Source organism: Tinamus guttatus, unplaced genomic scaffold (genome assembly GCF_059628265.1).
Source record: "Tinamus guttatus ecotype Peru unplaced genomic scaffold, ASM5962826v1 Tinamus_guttatus_pri_ptg000138l, whole genome shotgun sequence".
Classification (NCBI taxonomy): Eukaryota; Metazoa; Chordata; class Aves; order Tinamiformes; family Tinamidae; genus Tinamus; species Tinamus guttatus.
This window is the reverse complement of record NW_028288672.1, coordinates 2,269,002-2,286,172: the sequence shown is the minus strand read 5'-3', so window position 1 is coordinate 2,286,172 and position 17,171 is coordinate 2,269,002.

Below are 17,171 nucleotides of genomic sequence, written 5' to 3'. Positions count from 1 at the left end.
AAGTCCTTTTTTAAAATTTCTGGAGAATGAATGGAGAACTTAGAAGAGAGATTTAACAAGACAGTTACGTAAAGAAGGAAAAGAATAGAATGAAAAATAAAAATAAACTTTCAATGAAAATAAAGAATCTATATGATTCATCTCACACAAAGCTTCATATAAAATACCTTTTCAGGTAAAATACCTTATAACAGTTTTTCAATAGCACTCACTTCAAAAACATTTTCAAGAAGAGTGCAGAATATTTAAGGAAGTTAAAATAACTTTTCTGTGGCTCCTCAGATACAGTTTCATACGGAAAATATGATTGTGAAAATAAGTAGACACAGATTATATCTATTTATGAAAATAATGGAATCCACTAATAGTGAATTACCACCAAATATATTTTAAAAATAAAGAGCACACAATATGGCAATCAGGCAGTAAGGAAGGGAAAGACAGAGGGAAAAAAAAAGGGAAAAAAAATAAGAGAAAGAGAATAAAATAGAAAAAGTAAAATCTGAAGTATTTGTGAAGAACTGATCAGAATCCACCAGGCACTAGTTTCTGAAAAATAAAGTTGCTCCAGAGCATTTCTATCCAACAATCATACAGCTTCTTTAGACTACAATATCATAATTTAATTTGTGCACATGGGTTCTGACTTTTCTCCATTCCCTCACTACCGATTCTGAGATGAAAATAATTTACTGAGAAGTGGCCACCAGAATGTTATCAAACTATCTGAATTCTTGTTAACACTGAAGCCTAAGAAGAAAATTCCCTCTGGTGCAAAACTGGGATTGCTTTTAAACACTTTGTTAAAATAACTATCATCTTCTGCATTTAAAAGGGTTATCTGGCCCAGCTATGCCACTAGTGATATACACCCCTCTAGCAAAGTCAGTTTTGCTAAGTAGCTTGACAAGGCATTAGAATTAGATCTATAGAATATTCAACAGAAAAAAAATATATATGTGTATATATATATATATATATATATACACATGTGTATTAATGTATATACACTACACAAAATGGCTTAAAATGGGATCAGTCATTATAAAAAATTAATTAAAAATATCCAAGATAATGAAGTCCTAAATGATACAATGACCTAGTTGCTTCAGGTAATTTTACTTAAAGTACTTGCCAAGTTAAAAGTATTTCTCAGCATTATATAAGAAAACTTATAAACAAATAATATATATTTAAAAAGATCATTAATGAGCTGACTGAAAAAAAAAGGACAATCTTTTTTTTTTTTTTTTTTTTGTGAGAGAAAATAAATTTTTGTCTGAATTGTAATACCTTACAACTTTGGGTCACTTTTTAGAACCTGTTACTTGGATAGAATTTCCAGCAGTAGTGAAAGTTTTCAGCCTTTTTATTGCTTCAATATAAAAATTGTCTTTAGTTTCCATATTAACTTGTATCTAACAATACAAAGAAAAACAAATAGATACTAAGCACTGGCATTATATTACATATAAAGTTGTTCCATAGATAATTTCACTGTTCCCGTATTGACTATTCCTTAGAGTGAAGCTTAACTTGAAATCCTGAAATGTCTATTCTCTGCAGAATTCTAGAGCTCTAGAACTTTATTTTCTCCATTCCTAGCAATCATCATAATCAAATTTTGTGTCTTTTGCCTCACAGATTATTCTGGTAGATTACATAATATAGATCCTGTATTTAGCCTCTTTTACTTTGCAAAAAATAAGCAGCTTTGTCAGAAACACTCCTGTTGATGACTCTTAGAGATCTTCAGTGAGCAAAGTGAGCATCAAAAAGATCTTCAGTGAGCATTCTCTTGGAGATGCTCAGTGGCAAAGCACACCTCTGGGAGTTAGGTGGTTTGCCTGGTGTCCTATCTACTGTAATTATATAGAAATCTTATAAAAGGTGCCTAGCCTCTTGACTTGTTTTCTTTTTCTATGAAATAAGAGTAATCTAAGCAAGATCTTGTCAAACACCTATCTAATAGCTGGAGGATAACAGTTTAGAGGTAATGTGAGTCCTCAGTAATCACTTGTCTGTCATAGACCTAATCAGAAGGCCACGATACTTTTCCACTTATTCTGACTGAGGTTGTTTGGTAGTGTTAACATTTGGTTCACAGGGAAATGCTTCAGAAGTACAAGCCATTCTTCTATTACTATTCTCAGCAACAGCAGAACTAGAGTCCTCAAGTCTGCAAGTTTATCAGCCTGTAACCATCTCCACAAGAGTCAAAACCGATATAAATCACCTCTGAAGCTTTTAGGAAAGCCAAGGACGAGATGCTCCGATGAATCTGTTACATCTTGGAACTGAGACACTCTTGGCTCAAGAAGTTGACTTTTCGCCAAGGTACTGTACAGTAGGTTTACTTTTTGGCATGTTACAATCACCTCAGAAAAAGTACAAGGTGATCATAGAAAAAAGGTTAAAGTAAGACAAGAGCATAAAAAAATAAACAGTTATGACCTATAAAAAATCTGTAGGGTTCTAACCAGTAGTGAACATTTTACTCCAAAATGTCAGGCCTTAACAGTATGTTAGAAAAACCTCTCTTCTATCAACATTACAAATAGTACTTTGTGACAGAGCTCAGTTTTATACTTCACAGCTGTCTGAGTAAATTTAATTAAATAAATATGATCCCCAGAATTTGAACTAAACTGATGATGATTTTTATTGCTATGCTTCAGTAAATTTTAATTCCTTGATACCACAACAGAAAGGGACATTAAAAATGCTAACACGTGTGGTCTAATGACAGCTATTTAAGATACATCTGATTTCTGCTAAGGTAGAAGAGAAGCCCGAGCACACAGGTCAAATTGGAGTTGAGTTAGAGACATATGGCTTGCTTAAAGTAAGTAAATAGGAACAAACCTATATTCAGGATTCAATAGCTTCATTAGAAATACTAGGTGCATTTGAAATTTGATAGTAGTCTTATCATTCAGAGTAATAAAAGCCAGAATCTGTAAATTTGCAAAATTATGGCTAAAGAAACCTAAATGTCTTAATATATGATGCAACATCATTTTAATTCAAAAAGACTCTCTTATTTGACACTGGTTCCATGTGAACTGCTAATGTGATATAATCCTAGAAAAAATTATTTGAACTCAATATAAAATAAATTATTTTTAAAAGTAAAACAAGATTATACTGTAAATGTCTGCTATTATTTTACTTCTTTGTTTTTATGACATATCTGAGGTATTCTGTATTAAAAATGCAACACTATGAGTATAACTGTCAGTTGTATTGCTCTCATATATTTATTTTGGGAATATGCATAAAGTATGTATGTGTTTTGTGAATATGAATATTTTTGGTTTTGTTTTATGCAAGTGGGAAAGCCATGCTCCAAATTCTAGTACACAGTTTATTCTCTGGACATATTTCAAAGAATTGTTCTGTGAAAGTGATTTCAGAAATAAACATATTCTTTTAACTTTGGACTATAAGTGTTGTCTGTGAAATCTTGAGTCTTCCATTAAAGTTACAGGTAAGAAATTGACTAACTCACAAAAGATAAAAAAAGTAAATATGACAGAGAGTAAGATGTGATTATCCTTTTATTTTTGTTCATTGTTCAGTAGCTTCCCATTTGACATTCACAAGTAGCATCAACGAATAATAGCATAGTACAAACATTACCGACGATATTATAATTTTATATAAAACTGCCTTTAATTACCACACTACTGGCTGAAACCTCGACCTTACTATGTCTTGTTAAACAATTGACATACATCATTTCAAACTTGTTTTAACAAATAACCCCACAGATGTTTTTTCCTCAGCTTTCACAGTATCCAGCGTGTGTACATAATGCAGAGAGTAGGCTAAAATTTAGGAAAGAGGAGACTCTTTTCCATCAGTGTGGATAGAGAAAGCTATATTCTAAGATGTAGAAGAAATAGTACTACCTTCCGTGCTCATCAGCTTTATAATGTAGTCAAACATATATAGAAAGGATGTGATTATGAAATTCATAATCACCTTTCAATCTCTCTCAGGCAACAGAAGAATTGGTAGGTAGCTGAGCTTTGGAGATCAATTGCCTCCCTTTAATATTTCAGAAGTAATGTAGAAAACTTGAGTTATTCACTGGTTTCCATGAGATGTTTGGGTGAATTGCTTTTGCCAATGTCTGCCTAAGGGTAGTGGGTAACTCCAGTATGAGGGCTCATAGGAACAGAGATGACACAGTGGGCCTTGAAGGTTAGCAGAAATGAACAAAACTGAGATCTAGCTCTGAGCCCCATGTGCAGATGCTGAGATGTGTGAAGTTCCAAAGAAAGAACTAAGAACACTCTCAGGCATGCTTCAAGTGTATAGAACAATGAACAAACATACAAGATATTAACATTAGATCATGGTATCTAACCATCTTTATATATCTTTCCCTTTTTTTGTCTATATACTATAGTCCTTGTGATGTATTAGGAACTACCGAATTTCATTGTGGAAGATGCATGTAAGAAATATAGATCTCATCCAAAGGTAAAATGTTAGGATTAAATTACTATGTACCAGACTATTCCTTCTGTTAAATAGAATGGGAAGAGATTTATCTCTATTTTCTGAAATATTCTCTCTGGTATAGCCAAAATATAGACTCAAATCTTTTTTTCAGCATGCACTCAACAGATCTTTGTTGCTATTTATCTTTTCCATTATGGACAAATTTCTTACAAATATCAAAGCAAAGACTTAAAAAACTACCATGCAGTTGTGGAAAATTTAGTTCCACATTTGTAAATATATGTCATTTTTTATAAGCAGAAGTTAAAAAAAAGACAAAATTTACTGTTTTAATCAGTCATTTGACAATATAGAGCTTAGAAAAGCAATTAACAACATAGAAGCATAGAAAAAGCACAAACAATTAGGAAGATAAACAATAGAATAAAGACTATCTATCTCCTCTGGAGAAAAGTAAGCTGCAATTTCCCTGCCACCTGAATTTGGCTCATTACTAAAGAGAGTGTTAAAGATCTCCCTGATGACAGAAACTCATCAGACCATTAAGGAAAATATAGCATACTGCATCTGCTCCATTAAGAATGGCAGCTATAATTCTTTTAAGATAAAGCTTTAGTTCAAATCAAATAACTAACTTTCACTCTATTTAAAAAACATAATCCTGCTACTTTAAATATCTGCATTAATTTTAACATGTGAAACTCTTCTTAGTTGAATCATCCTTTAGAATGACCAAAGCTAAATTAGAGAGGAAATTTGAAAGCATACAATGAAAGCAAATTCTTATTCTGCACTTGTATAGCTTATTCCATGACATATTAGAGTCGTATCCAAATTGTTTTGTAGACTATTTCCACTGAGTTCAAGAAACTTTGGATCAGATCCTTCTGATGTACAGCAGCAGCAATATATTTAGATGTACACCTCACATACAACACTTTTCCTCCTATTATACTAATTCTACATGTTCTTCCGGAGCCTTTTTTTGTTTTGTTTTCCTTACAGTAGCATGAATTCTGTCCTTCTGCCAACAGAGTCTCTTTAAGATGGATAGATTCTGTGAGAGATGCTGCAAAGGTTGCTCATTGTCTGTGAAGTCTCTTATAGGCAGCTACTACAGGTGTCCCAATAAAACAATTCAGACATTGACTGATTTCACATTGCAAATTAAATAGTTTGACCTAAAGTATCACACTCCTACTCACATTCTCTGGTGCCTACACCATGAATTGTCTTACTAAAGTCAATAAGACTGCATGTGTAGTAAAGAAATCATAACACAGTCTTTAATAGTAATGGACTGATCTGCAGTAGTTTTCAAATATGCAAATTCCACCTGAATTAGGAATGAATATTTCATTGTGTTAAGTTCCTGGGCAGGTCAGGTTCATACCAGGGTTGGAAATGTTTCATATAAAAAAAAATTACAATGGATTTTTCCCATTTTTTTTTCCATGAATTCCATATATTTTATTTATATAGATACATTGTAACAATAACATGACCTACTTTTTTATCATCTTAAAAATATTTCCTTCATTACTCAACTGCTTAAAGACTTTATGATTTTGGAAGGGAGTTGTTAAATTTTATTGCTTTTTTCCTTTCCCCCCACTCCTTCCCACTCCCTCACTAAAGAATAGATCTATCTTTAAAGTTTATCTCAAACATTGGATTTTATTCTTTTTAATTAGAGGACATAAACAATTGTCTTTGTAGTCTAGTAGCTCTTTGAACTGCCTTTGAATCAAGATCAGAGACTATAATAAAAGAACTTCCTACTGCATAGTTTCATACCATTCTATCCAAGATGCTTAACACATTGAAAACTTTCATTATTCAATATTTTCAACACTAGAGAGAGACAAATGTGTTTTTTTGGCTGTCATTTCTTCTCATGTACTTTGCTGGCAGAAAAATATATTTTTCATCAACAAACTTCATCTCCTAAAGTAGTATTTTGCAGAAGGGAGAGCACATTTATTTTAAATTTTCTTGCCACTGTTCAATGCAAACAATACATATGTTGCAAATAATAAAAACTTAAATGGACAATATATCTGTGAAGAAAATCCTAGCCAGAACGTCAGAAAATAATCAGAAAAAAAAGAGTAAAACCAAAGACAAACCTAATGATTTTGAACCAATCATTAACTCTACCCTGCTTAGGCCCCCTTTCCTTTTGCAGAAGCTCATTTTCTCTCCCAGCAGTCTAAATATTTTGAGACATCAAGATTATTCATGCCCTGTATATTTTTTTCTTGTGGTTCCAGTTTTCGGCGCTGGGCTGCTAATGCACTGGGGAGGGCGCCCACGTTGGCCCGCGCACGCGCGGGATGAAAGCGCGGCTGTGGCTCCCATGGCGCGCTTGCCGTGACCTACTTCCAGGGCGGCCAGACACAACACGGGAGCCACGTGGCTCCCTTCTGCCGTCACAACAAACCATTAAAGGCAGTAGCTTAGACTGATTTAGGACCCTCTGGTCTTTAAATGGTGTCTGAGTTTTTTGATCTTCTAACTGACCGCAGGTGGATGAAAGGGGATCTCTCAGACAATTAACTGTGAATTTGGCTGGTTCGCTGTTACAAAGCGAACAGCTAGAGTCATACCGAGGAGGGCATTAAAGGAAAGAAGTATTAAATGATTTCCATGGTAAAGGCATGAATGAAGGGGAAGAAGGAGGAAGATGTACTATACTGAATATCTATAAAATATATATATATATGTATGCGTTGTGTCACATATTCCTGATTATATTCTCTATTTCATCCTCACAAATGCTGCGTTTCAGTAGCACCAAATATTCTATGACAAATACAGGCATGGCTGAAAATGGCAGGGAAAAGAGCGGTTGATGGATAGACAAATTGAAAGCACAACTAGTGGATAGAACTGTGGATTCCAGCAATATCTGGAAAAGTCAGCACTTTCAGTAAGCAACAAACTAGTTACATTGTGCTCAATAAACCTAGTATTTTTAGAAAAGGGATTCCAAACTAAGTTAACACTTAGTATTTCTTTAGAAGGAGGAGCTAGGGAGGAGTTAAAACCCTCCCTCCAACTGATCTTAGTATTATGCTTAGCAAAGGCATGGTCCTACCGACACTCAGGCAGGACACCCATGGCAATACTTTCAGAGGTGGATAGATGAAATTTCTCACAATGGAATTACAAAATAACCATTATTTATTACCCAGGAATAATAATTATTATTATTTTGACAAATATTATGTTGAATAGCATCAGATTAAGTAATTTCAGCCCAATGCTACTGAAATGAACAAATCTGCTTATTCCAGATGAACAAAAGGGATGAGAATAACATGTAATTCTTCTTCTCTGTTTTTTTCCCCCACTGTATTTTATTTTCCTTTGCTGAAGCAAAAAGTTGGTTCATGAAATGATCGGACAATAAAAATCTCTCTACTCAATGCCTAAACACTAACCCATATATCTCCTTCATTAGAGTCAATCAATAAGCAATAGATTCAATCAGTAGATTTGGGTGGTGACTGTCTGATGAATGCAACATATTTTGTAACATTATTTTGTGTTGTGATGATTGTTTGTACTTTCAACTTGTCTTTTAAAAAGCATGTTGGCATTAAATAAAAACATATATTGAATTTGCTTTTCTAAATTCTTTGTTTCTACGATGTTTGTATGAGATAGAAGACTTTGAAGTGACAATTTAATAATGGAGGATATTCCATACAGAGAAAGCCTTAGATTTTCCTTCATTCTGTATTTATTTTGGAAAATGAATATTTATTTATTTATTTGTTAAAGTTATTTATCCAGTTCTTCTGTTAACACAAAAATGTTTACAAGAATGACCCCTTGGTGATGTGTGGACAATAGCATAGAGAAAAAAAAATCATAATAAGAGTATAGTTTAAGTGAAAATAATGAAAATGTCACCATTGTTTTTTCCTGCTAACCTCCTTAAGTTCTTTTCTTGTAAGTGCCTCTTGGCCTACTCTGTCTTTTGACTTCTGGAACTCTTTTCAAGTCCAAGTATAGTTCCAAGGAAAATAACTAATGCAGTCTGTTCAGTTTCCATCATACTTGGCAAGTGTAAATTCTACAGAACTACAGGCCTGAAGCAGAACAGCTCACTCACTCTATTTTTTTCCTTAGAATACAAGTTATGTTTCAAAGACATGAACAGACAAGTCGAGAAATAAAATTCACTATCTTTTGGCTTATTTCTTTTGTTTATAGTTAAAAAAATTATATTTCCACAGGATTTCACATATGATTTTATTTTTTCTTGAGGAAAATAGCACAGTAGGATCATAGACATTCCAAACATGATATTCATTAAAGTTTCTTGAGGTCTCAAAACAAGTGGCAGTTCACAACTGCTGCATCTCCCAGGAGTACTCATATTGTTTTCATTTCTTCCTCTCCAAATTTATACAATTATGACTAGCTCTCAGTGTTAACAATGAAGGTATATGTTTTTAGTAAGAAATATTAACAATCTTAAGAAGATTTCTAAGTGAGAAACAGATTTATTTTGCTACTGGTCAGTGTCAGGACTGATTTTCAAAATATTTATCTTCCTTGCATTGTGACTAACCAGACATGAGAAATACAATGATTTAACAACCTAAATCTGTTTTAAATGAACACAGTAATTTACTGCAATTGCCATTAAGTGTGTGTTAATAAGTTTAGACTGTGTCTCACTTTGTGTGAGGCTGTATTACAGCACGGTGGAACCAAAAGAAAAAAACCTCCAGAAACCCATAAATATATGCATGATGTGTAAGCCCTCAAATATGTAAGCTTTTATCTTTTACTATCATATTTTATAGTAAAGTCACAGATACTCTTATGCCTTGACTATGCCAGTCACCCTGTCCTTCATCTGATTTTCCTCATGTTATTATGATGGAATGTCAACCCAGACTTCCTCATTTTACTGTTTTTAAGTACCAGTCTCAGACACTAATATCTGCCCCTGTTGTTATAGCCTTTAATTTAGTCTACTGTCCAGGAAGTGGCCTATTTAATGCCTTCCCCCTTTTAGTTAACTAAACCTAGTTTGAAATTTCTAAGAGGAAACAGCTGCGCTTTGGTAAAACACTAAAATCACTAGATACACTTTCCTTTCCTTCCTGGGACTGAGGGGGAGGATGGATTGCTAAAACAGAAACAGATTTTGTGTGTAAGCAGGTGGCTTTGCAACCTTCCTTCCACACAATATGCAGCACATTCCAGTTAAGCTTTTGCCTAAGGTTTAGTCCTACTCATGAAAGACAAAATATCAGCACAAGTAGACCTCACAAGTAGAAATCCTTTCAGTTTCTGAAAATTAGGACTTCAAAACTGAGCTGATATACTACAAAATCTAGTCCAGATTTCACTTCTCCCAGCTTGTCCAGAACACACAATCTGTTTTCCCATCTTCCATCATCAGATTTGTTCCCATCTTCCTTGAACTGACTAATAGAAACATTTTGACAGTGTAAGAGCAAATTAACATGCCCAGTAACTCTATCACTTACTGAAAAAGCAGAGCATCTGGCAATGACTGCTGACCTCTTTCATATTTTTTCTTAATATAACCTTAACCTTTATATATTGGGTAATCTGAATTGCAGTCAGGCCAGATATCTTTCAGACATTATCTTGCTAGGTTTGTTCAATATCATCATAATTCTCCAGCATAATTATTAGAATAGGAGCAGTTCTTGCTGGCTGGGTTTCAGTAGAGGGTTAAAAGTTTTCTTTTTGCTCCAGTAACACCACCTAATATGGAGAATACTTCTGGCCACATAGGTTTTGGGGAGTAAATGCCCTCCTGTGCTGCTCCCTCAATTAGCTTTGCAGCTGCATCTGATGGCACTTTTGTCCAGGATAGTCCTTCTTTGAGATGAGCTATGTATTCATGATGATTTCTTTTAGAGAAAAGAGATTTCTTTTCAAATTTCATACAAGTAAGGATCCAGGGAATCAAGCTCTCTTCAGCTGTTACTTTAATTCTCAGAGTTAAAAGAGGGGGAAGGCATTCAACAGAAGAAAATTCAGGAAGAGGGATAAGAAGAAATGAATACAGTATGAATTCAGTTCTTCTTAAGAGTGGACACAGTTATGTCATGATCGATCATTTCCGATTGTACTGTTTGGATTGATTGCATGATAAGTCCCTCTACTCTGTGTGGCACACTGAAAATGAGATATGCAGGGAAGTGGACCAGGAGAAGATCGCATCACCTACTACTGCATGTTTTTTGCTAGTGCTTCTGCAGCTGGCCGGCAGAGCTGAAGAGATGTCATGTTGTACAGGAAAGGTATGAATTCTCTTGCACTCCTGTAAGTATGCATGAAATGACATATTAGTGAATTAAATTTCCGTGAAAGGCTGCAAAATATCTGAGACTGTGAATTGCCAACTAATTGCCAACTGCTATTGCTTTTTCCCTATTGCTGGTACAGTTTATGCAAAGACTTTTACTTTGCATTCTTGCATTTGCAGACTTGCATTCTATTGTGCTCCTGCAGAAATTAAAACTGGAATACATAGAAGAAAGCTGAAATTTTGTGCTGAGTTATCATTAACAGTAGTTTTCCAAGGGTGACAATTTACTACAGGAATTTTGGACCTTTTTGTGATGAATTATTAATACAAATGAAATATCTATCCACTATACACAGCACATCTATCTTGTTTGGATGTTTTGGACAGTTTAGAAATGTGGATAACTGGTAGCAATTTCTCACCAAATGCAGAGCAAAGCATTTAATCATTAAATATTAAAAAGAGAATAACAGAAAGATCAGAAAGATATGGGGAGCATTCATACCGCTCAGCTTCAGATGCCTTATTGAACTAGAAGAACCAACTAGACAGATGCATCTAGGCAAGAAAACAGGGCCAAGGCAAAGATTCAGGTACTGACCCCATAATAATCCCTGTTAGTAATTGTTAGTTCTTTCTTGCTATGGTTTAGGCCCACTTTTCTAAGCGACAATTTAGGGTGAGTAGAAACCATTCCTATAGGCATTCTTGTACACTCAGTATCAGCCTATAAAACCTCACTGCTGGTTAGCCCTCTACATAGCATTCTCATTACTGCAGATATGCAAAAGTTGGAAAAAGAGTCACAAAACAATAAGTGTCCTTAGGCCATTGAGGGACAATGTGCTACCCAGTGGTGACCCAGGGCCAAGCACTGCCTAGTGTGGATGCAAGCAGCCTCTACAGCTTAGTGTTTGGACTACCTCTCAGTTTCTCACCTTGTTTGGTTCAGCAGTTTAGCTGTATATATCATTCCCCTTTGTTTCTTTTAATGTAGTATGTAGTTTCTTTTAATGTAGTTTAATGGAGTAACGTAGGTTACTCCAAAGAATGATTCAGGTAATTTAAAAGAGATGCTTGCTCTCAATTAGCCTACTATTTCTGTTGGCTAAAAAACTATCCAAGGAAGATATTGCAAAAAATGAGCCCACTTAGATTGGGAGGTCTCTCTGCTCACCTTGGTTGCAGATTCTTGTTGGCAAGGTTAACTGAGGTTTTCAAAAGTATAAATTCAGATGTCTTGGCTTGATGGCATATTTTTTTGGACTATTTGTTTTCCTGCTTACATCAAAAGAATGGAATTCAATATTGGAGGAGCTCAACATTTTTATTTTTCTAGTATTTCCTAGCTCCAGACTATCTTGTGCCTATAACTTCATTGTGACTATAGAATGGAGAGGTGATATGAATGAATGTAAAAATTATTTTTCTATAGTTTCTTTTCCTTTTTTACAAGTTCATCAGACAAATTTTGTACTATGCAAAGCATGGCAAACAGGCAATTTCAAGGAGTTTAAAACATTTTAGTCTGTCCTAGAGCCTATATCTAATAATGATTTCAGAGATTAGTTGTAGTACCTGCTTCTTATCTTGTGCATGTGTAGAACAAAAACAAAAAAAAAATAGTGAAATTATGCATAAACATAACTATAAACACCTTAAAGCCAAGGATCTCTGTTAATTGCTTGTTATTAAATTTAGCAGAACAATGAAAGCTTAAATGTCTTCTCACTCAAACATGGAGGGATTCTTGGGCTTCTTAAGTACAAAGTTTGCAGGAAAGGTGCCTGAAAGAAAGGTATGCAAATGTTGTGCCATGATCCTACTACAGAGCTAAAGGAAAGTTACATCCTGAGATGTTAATCAAGTAGCTATTAGAGAACCCTGTTCACAGCTCTTTCAAAGCACTGAAAATATTTTCATTTTTTTCCAGGAGTTTTGGAACATGCTTGCACTAGTTTTAACACAGAAAACTTGTGTTTCATGGTAGTTTTTTTCTGCATTATTAACCTAATATCCTGAGTCCATAACAGATCTGGTGCTAGGTGTTTTCACCCACAATGCAACTGTGAGAAAATACATTTCTTCATCTAAATGACTCCTCCTTGGTTGTGTTTCGGTAAGAACTAATTATTTACTGGTTTAGGCTACCTACATTTCACATAAATGCAGATAAATAATACATTTGAATTGTACTATGTGAGAGAAATAAACACTGGCAGGTAATTAGTCCTGGCAGGTCTTTGAGTTAAATTTATTTTTTGCTCAAATTGTGTTAATAAAATATTTACACATTTATATTTGAATTTCAACTTTTGTGTTTCCAGACATTCTTCTTTACTTTCCTTCCTTTTTGAAAACCCATGTATCCAAGCATTAGATACTAAATAATGATTTTGTACATATAGGTGTCCTTGCTATAACACGCAAGTGATAGATGCATAGGGAATCTAACTTTTGTATTACCTACTACTCAGACAAGTTCTAACTTCTCAACAAAAGAGCAGCTATTTTTTGTCCTTTGGGATTAACTTCTCAGCAAATCTTGTGTTTAACTGGTAAAGCAGAGTTTAAGTAGTTCCCCCATTTTATGATAAGTTACGAATATGTTATCCAAATGTAATGTAAGCATTAGAACTCAGGAAAAAAGGCTTGGCATTTGGACTCATTGAGATGATTTGTAAAATGTCCATCAGTTCAGTCAGGTGGCCATTTCAATATTGTTTCTGTTCATCTGTATTTGACTATGCAAGTTGCATTTATTGCATTTATCAAAGTAGTATAAATAGTGTATTAATGCTCTGAGTGATTGTTTAGAAGGCAGTCTTCAAAAGAAGCAAAGGTCATATTGCACTGCACTTTTTATGCTACCACTTAATGCTGTTAGAGAAAATATACTTTCTCCACTTGTGAATAACCAACAATGCACATGGTGGTCCTCAAGGTTGGGCGAGGAGTACCTCACCCCTAACACGATAGCTGAAATGCAGTCATCCTTCCATCTTTGGCGTGGCAGAGAGCAGCATGCACTTTAGAGGAAGTAACAAGTTATTTTTTATGACCTGCTTGAAACAATCTGTTTCGACATTTCAGGAATTACCACAGCTTCTGGGAAAAGTCAAGCATGCAGTCTGAGCCCAACAAGACAATCCTCTGAGTTGGAGTTTAATTAAGCTACCTACTGAGAGAGCTACCATAGGGGAAGCTCTTCTCTGAGTATAGGGTTTTGAGAGCAGTAGAGAGCATCCAGGAAAGGCAACAGTTTTAACATCCAGTATATTTGCCCTAGTTCCTAAAAATTAAATGCTCTATTTCTTGTGAATTATGCACATTGAAAGTCCAGATAGGAATAACGATTGCAAATTTGTTGGTTACAATGCTGCAAAAGTCAGTGTGTCAATAAAATAGTATGTGCTTTACCTGCCCTGTTTGCTTAGTTTGGAAACTGAGTGGTAAATTTAGTCTTTAATTAATTTATATATTTTCATGGATACCAATCTGATTACTTTCTTTGACCATCCTTGTTTAGCTTTAGTCCAGCAATATCAGAGCAAGCTTGGTGACACAGCACAATATGTCATTTTTGTCCTTAAATTGCAAGACAGAAGAATGAAAACAAGCATCACATTAGAGAACAAAGATCAATACATGGGATTAATGTGTTTGCATGTAATAGGTTCAGTTTATGTTGAATTAGAAAATGAGATAGTCTTGACCAGTATGATCTTGATCTAAGTTATATTTTCAGACAAAGTATTGCTCTTTTAATTTTTGATATAGTACATCACATGTATAAAATATATATACATTTTTAATATAATACATTAAGGTGCAGATATATATAGTCACATTGATGTCCATGGGACAACTCCTGCCAGTTAGTGTTCCTAAGATTGGGACCAGGTATTAAAGGTTTATGTAAGATTTTTTTTAAGTTTAAACTCAGCTTGATACTCACAGAGTTTTGCTAAGGTTAGTTTTCAGATAATGCAACAAGTGAAACTGGACTACACTCCTTTATCTATTGCCTCTTAATCTTTGTTCCCGCTTTCTTTTGTTTTCAAGATTGGTCCCATATTCTACCTGAAACATGTGAACTGTTACTTTTTATTTGAATGGCAGACCATTAGTTCCTTTATTATTTTTGAAACACTGCATGAAAAAGGTCTTCCCCAACACATTTCTGTTTCATTGTCTCTCTGTCTACTGTGCTTTATGCAGTGATTTAACAGATACATTGGGTACCTATTCAAGCATACAGATAAACAAATCAGTTGCTATTTATTTTTCATATAATTTTTCTTGTTCCTCATTTTTCTTGTCAAAATTTATAACTGAAATATGCCTTATGCTGCAGACAGTGTCTTATCTTAGGTAAAAAAGAAGTAAGTTTTTTATTCAGGAAAGCAGATACTTGGATTAGTGTCAAACCAGCATTTTAGTTTTGCTTTTACCAATCAAAGAGGTGAAAAAAGAAGGGATTTCTCTACTGATCTCAGATTTAATCTTATCCCAACAAGAACCTGGGGCTTAGAAAACTGGATTTTCCATACAGGTCAAATGAATATGTTGTCTTTCAGTAAGATATTTGGTTCAGTCTTATAATTTGGTATAGGACAAATACACTTTCCATAAATGGTTTCTGCTACATTCTAGTCAAAAGTAGTGATAACTTTGGTTCTGAAAATTAGGTAATGCATGTAGCATACATGAAGATGGGTCATGGTTCAGTTTACTAGAAACACACTGGTAAGATTTTTTTAAATATGAAGAAATCCAATGCCCTGTGAGCTGTTTTCTATGACTGCTTGAATCCTTTGGAGATTGTAATGGTACTTGTCTGTTTTTCATTTAAAAAAAATAGATCCAATCTCCATTAAAATCACAGGATAAGTTTTATATTGGCTTCTTTGAAATCTAGAATGAACTTTTGCTCTTCTTCCATTGAATCATTACGGTTTTGCCTAACTCTTCTAAATCATAACTTCAGAGAAACTTTTAAGCCACTAAAAAAGAAAAAAAATCCATCAAACAATAGAAGAATGAAAAAAAACTAGCAAATTGCTTTAGATTTGTAAGTTTGATGTCAAAAATACTTTTTCTTTGTAGTCAAATTGTGAAAGACTTTGCTATGGAAAGTCAGGGAAATATAAAGAAAACTTTACTGTAAATGCATAAATGATGTGTACATACAAAAGGCAGATTTTAAAATGACTATATTATAATTAATTTGATGTACTTTGGAGAACTCAGTAAGACTGTATTTTAGTGAGATAATTTACAAGTATAAATGACAAATATATCATTAAAGGCTTTTTTTGGATTTAGAATGCCATGTGATTCATAAAAACATATATATAATCACCTATATATGTTTAAATAGATAAAAATATAACTGAAAGTAATACGATTAAGAACCCAAAGAGTGGAGTATACAGGCAAAAGCCTCTGAGATTAGTTGGTCAGACACACAGAAGATCTTAAAAGAAGCTGCCCATAATCTATCAGCCTGAGCATCTGACAGGCTGAACAGTAAAAACAACATAAGATATGGATTGCTGGACCCTAAGTCACATTTAAACACCCAATAAATGGATCTTTACAAAGCTGAACCTTTAGGATCTAGGTTGATCTAGGTTTTATCAGATGTGCCAGACTAGGCAGGCTGCAGAGATCAGGCAGGGTGAAGGGAACAACTATGGCACACTCAAAGGGCCATATGTTCCTGGTGGTTGAGCAGCATGCTGTGGTTTGTAGCCATGGAAAACTAAAGCAATAAACAGGACAGGAAAGACAATGTGATCTCTACTGTAGAACTGGTAGTCCTGGTTGCAAGACGCCTTAGTTGCCTGAAAGAATCACCCCGGGGGCAGTGAGAGGGTAGGCCTGACCAAGGAAAACACCGATGGAGTCAGCATCCACATCTGGCCTATGCTATTTCTCCTGCTGTGACCTAAACAGAAATAGTAAACGACGGAATCCATAGACAAATAGTTGGATCATCTACATAAGACAGCAGTGAATCAGTGACCCAGTTTTAGTTGTTGTTTTGATTCAGCACACAAATTCTCCTTTACAGGGTTGCTATAACAAGATGAACTCCAGTCATATGACTATGATCATCTGTATGAGAACATTGATTGGATAATGACTTAAACGTTTCTTACACATGACCCCGGTACACTCTAAGAAGTGCTCGTTATCCAATTATACATTTTACTACAAACAGTATCAACAGCTAGGAATACTGCCTTCAAATAAACTGAAATTAATGTGAAGGTAATAAATATGTTATTTATGATTCTATTATAAAATTGAAAGCCTAGTAGTTACTGATTTATTTTTCACTGGATTAGAGAGAAAAGGTTTGTTTTTGTCCCTTTTTTTT